General features: G+C 51.0%; 1 non-coding gene across 1 annotated transcript; it reads left to right on the top strand.

Moving 5' to 3' along the window:
- The first annotated feature begins 4016 nt into the window (after nucleotides 1-4016).
- On the top strand, nucleotides 4017-4089 carry trnam-cau (transfer RNA methionine (anticodon CAU)). Its single transcript has one exon. It is a non-coding gene; the product is annotated as a tRNA-Met (tRNA).
- The last annotated feature ends 623 nt before the right edge of the window (nucleotides 4090-4712 follow it).

Raw genomic sequence — 4712 nt, 5'->3', positions numbered from 1 at the left:
CCATCATATTTTAATGATCTATATACATGGACCTCTAAGTCTCTTGTGATTTTGTGATTTCAGTTCCCACTGCTGTTTCTCTGCACCAGTTACAAAGTACAGTCCTGGTCCCACTGCTGCTGAGACCCTGTGCTTCTGCCATCTCAAGCCTTCATTTCTCCAACACTCTCACCACCTCACATATTTAAATTAGTCGAGCGAGGAAATACCACCTGTAATCACAGCGCCTTACCCTGATATCTCACGGTGTGACCCGTCAAGTTAAAGAGGCCTCAACATTTTATCTCACGGTGTGACCAATCCAGTTAAAACAGTCTCACCCTGAGATCTCACGGTGTGACCCGTCCAGTTAAAGGGGTCTCACACTGTGGTCTCACTTTGTTACCCGTCCACTTAACGGGGACTCACCCTGAGATCTCAAGGTTTCACCCGTCCAGTGAAAGGGGCCTCACCCTCTGATCTCACGGTGTGACCCGTCCAGTTAAAGAGGCTTCATCCTGTGATCTCACGGTGTGAAACGTCCAGTTAAAGGGGCCTCATCCTCTGATCTCACGGTTTGATCTCTCCAGTTAAAGGGGCCTCAACCTGTGATTGCACGGTTTGAACCGTACAGTTAAAGGGGCGAGAGAGAGACAGAGGAAATTGTCCCAGCTCCAGAAAAGCATGCAGGATCTGCTCCAGCTGCAGTCGATGGGGATCGATGTCGGGGAGGAACTCAGAGAGGTGAAGGACCAGCAAGTCTCACTCTTCACCTCCGAGGCCTCGAAGATCACCTTTTGGTACAGAATCCGCTCCGTGGGGCAGGGCGAAAAGTGCTCGCGCTTCTTCTTCCAGAAGCTGCACAGAGAGACCTCTGGTGATCAGCAGACTGAAGGAGGAAGAGGGCTCGGGGACGTCTTCACAGACCGACGTACTGAGGATCAGCAAGTCCTTTTATGACAGGCTGTATGACGCAAAGCCCAGAGACAGCACGGCCTCTCAAACCTTCCTGTCCTCTGTCACGGAGGTCTTAGATGACAGCGAGCTGGAGAGCATGGATCGGCGACTGAACTCGGACGATGCTGACAAAGGCCGTCCAGTCTTTCGAGAAGAGTAGAACTCCGGGGAGCGATGGTTTACCGGTTGATTTGTACTCGGCTTTGTGGGACTGGATTGGCCCAGGCCTACTTGAAGTGTACGGGGGTATGCTTCTGGCAGGCAGCATGTCAGAGTCCATGAGGAATGGCATCATCACCCTCATCTAAAAGCAGAAGGGGGAGAGGGAATAAATCAGAAATTGGCGACACATTTCCCTGCTAATGCTGACTACAAGATTCTGTCGATGGCCATCGCCAACAGGCTCGAATCTGCTCTGGAGTGGGTGAACCACCCCGATCAGACCTGTACTTTACCCGGCAGGACGACCTCTGATATCCTTGTGCTGCTCTGGGATGCGATCGCCTACGTGCAGGGCAGAGGGGTGAACACCTGCCTGATCAGCCTGGACCAGGAGAAGGCCTTCGACATAATATCCCACACATACATGATGGACAAGGTCTCCAAAATAGGGTTTGGGGAGGGAATCCGCGATTGGATCCGACTGCTCTATATGGACATCCATCGCGCAGTCCGAATCAATGGGCGGGAGTCAGAGAGTTTTCCAATTAAATCTGGAGTCAGGCAGGGCTGTTCTCTCTCCGCGGTCTTGTTCATGCGTTGGGTCGAGCCATTTTCCGTGTCCATCAGGAAGGACACAGGTATCAGGGGGATGACGATCCCAGGTGGAGGCTCTCAGGTTAAGACCTCCCTGAACATGGATGACGTCACCGTCTTTTGCTCCGATCAGCAGTCGGTCCACAGACTGATGGGCATCTGCGAACGACTCGAGCTGGCCTTGCGGTCCAGAGTGAACCGCAGTAAGAGTGAGGACATGTTCAATGGCAGGTGGGAGACCCGATCCTTTGTCCACTTCATCGTCAGGTCCGACTACCTGATGCTGTTGGGGATCGGGTTCGGGGGCCCAGGACTCCACCAAAAAATGGGAGGAGCGGGTCGCCAAGGCCAAACAGAAGCTTTGTATGTTGGGGGGACGCTCTCTCTCCGTAGCCAACAAGAACCTAGTGATAAGGTGTGAGGTACTCGCGGTGTTTCTCTATGTGGCCCAGGTCTGGCCCATTCCCCACAGCTCCGTCACCACAGTCATCCGAGCTATCTTCCACTTTGTCTGGTGTTCCACGGTAGAATGTGTCTCCAGGGACACCATGTACAAGCCCCCCAGACAAAGGGGGCAGAAGCGTCCCCAATGCTGCCCTGATCCTGATGGACACCTTTGCGTGTGGCTGCCTCCGGATGTGTGTAGTGCCCCGGTCTGCAAACACCAAGTGTCTCTACGTGCTGAGCTTCTACCTGTCCAATACACTGAGAAAACTGGGTCTGGCCGAGCAGAAGCAGGAACGCCACGTCCAGCTGGACCGACCCAGCTCCCCCCCTCCACTCCCCACCTGTTCCAGGTGGAGAAGTTCCTGAGGAGGAACCACTTCAACCACAAGGCCGTCAGACAGTGGTCGAGGAGGAACGTTCTGGGGGTCCTGCAGGAAAAGGAGAGGGTGGATCCACTCGGGCAGTTCCCCGACCAGACGGTTGATGCCATTTGGCAGAACATCTCGTCGCTGCAACTGACCAACAGGCACCAGGATGTGGCCTGGATGGTGGTGAGAAGGACCTTCCCAGTGCGGTCCTTCCAACACACACGGAATCTCAGCACCACCTCGAGCTGCCTTCAAGGCTGCAATGGGGACGAGACCGTTGTCCGTCTCCTGGTCGACTGGACCTTCACGCAGAATATGTGGAGAGAGATGCGTTGCTATCTGTCCCAGTTCATCTCCAACACCTCGGTAACACAGGACGCTGTGCTCTACGGGCAGTTTCCCAGAAGGCACACCGAGACAGATATCAACTGCTGCTGGAAGACCATCAACTCGGTGAAGAAGGCTCTTTGGTCCGCCCAAAACCTGCTGTTCTTCCAGCTGAAGGAGCTGACCACGACCGTGTTGCCGACTGGCACACTCCAAGGTCCAGGAGAATGTGCTGCAGGACGCACTGAGGCACGGTGCAGCCTATGCAAGGGCTCTATGGGAAAAGGCTACTGTGTGAAGCCATCCCACCTTTTATTATACAGAATGTATTATATGATATGTATTGTGTTTTCTATTGAAATAATGGGATCATAGTGTGTGCGATCTGTTTTGTATTGTTTTGAATTGAAATTGCGACTTTTACACTGAACTGTATGTATCCTTAAATTTTATGAAATAAAGTGTATTTTGAAAATACAAAGAATTGATGCACAAAGGCACTCCTCTGAGCAGCGAGAGACCTGTCCGACTGACTGAAAGAAGTCTTTTTTTGCCTGAAAGTTCGTGCGGTTTGACGTGTTGTTGCTCAAAGGCGCTCCCTGCTGGTGAGCAGAGGCAAATGCTCGAGCAAATCAGCCGTGTTCAGACAGACACGGAAAGCTTTCAGGTTTGAGAAAGGAAAAGCGCCAACATTTTAAGCAGTGAGCAGTCTGTAAAGTAAAGAAAGCGGCCTTGAGCTCAATACCGTTTATTGCAAAACCACTATTTTGAGCCGGAATTAAACCAGCGATTTAAGAATGATTTTGCTTTCAAGTTTTAATCTGTACAAGTTTTCTGCACTACCAGCTGAGTTATCGAAGGGAAGCAGCAAAGGTCCCTCTCTTTGGTGATTGTTCACCGTACGCCATTTGACACTCCCTGACTCGTGGAATCGCGTGGGCATGACCGAGACTGACTCGGTACCTGCTCACACCGCGGCGCTGTGAGAGTGTGAGCTCCGACTTACTCTCCACACCCTGGGCCAGTGGAGCAATGGAGAAAGAGTCTGACCAGAATTCAGAAGATTGTTGGTTCGATTTACACCTGGATGGAGAGTTTTTACAAACTGCCGATTAGTTTATGATTTTACACCTTGCAAACCGTGCTACTTCATAGTGCTGCCTGGAAATTTGTCCAGCACATGCCTTCTTAGCGCAGCAGGCAGCGCGTCAGTCTCATAATCTGAAGGTCCTGAGTTCAGTCCCCAGAGAAGGCATTTTTAAGCTTTTTTTTCCATCTTTGCTCATGACCAAAATCAAGAATTTTTGCTTCCTGCAGCACACCAAAAGATTTGCTGCCCCTTGATCTCTCTGTACCGTAGCACATAGTGAAGCTTAAGAAGTACATGGACCATGGGCTCGCTGAAAACTGACGCCACTTTTGTTGCTGGACAATTGACCAAAGTAAAAAGGTGAGTGGAGAATGCAAGAATATATCCTCCCATCTCTCACATGCTCAGCGAGCACTCTATCAGAATCATAGAAAGGTTACAACACGGAATGAGGCCATTTGGCCTATCGAGTCCGTGCCGGCTCTATGAAAGAGCAATCCAGCTAGTCCCACTCCCCGCCCCATCCCCATAGCCCTGCATTTGTATTTCCTTTCCATGATTGAATCAGCCCCTCGGGCAGTGCATTCCAGATTCTAACCACTCGCTGTGTAAAAAAACGTTTTCCTCATGTCATCTTTGGTTCTTTTGCCAAACGCCTTAAATCTATGCCCTCTGGTCCTAGATCCTTCTGCCAATGGGAACTGTTTCTCTCTGTATACTCTGTCTAAATCCTTCATGGTTTTGAAAATTTCTATCAAATCTCCTCGCAACCCTCTCTGTTCCAAGGA

The sequence above is a fragment of the Heptranchias perlo genome, unplaced genomic scaffold (assembly GCF_035084215.1).
Source record: "Heptranchias perlo isolate sHepPer1 unplaced genomic scaffold, sHepPer1.hap1 HAP1_SCAFFOLD_52, whole genome shotgun sequence".
NCBI lineage: Eukaryota > Metazoa > Chordata > Chondrichthyes > Hexanchiformes > Hexanchidae > Heptranchias > Heptranchias perlo.
The sequence above is the reverse complement of the archived record's forward strand: the minus strand, read 5'-3'. Positions and strand labels throughout refer to the sequence as shown.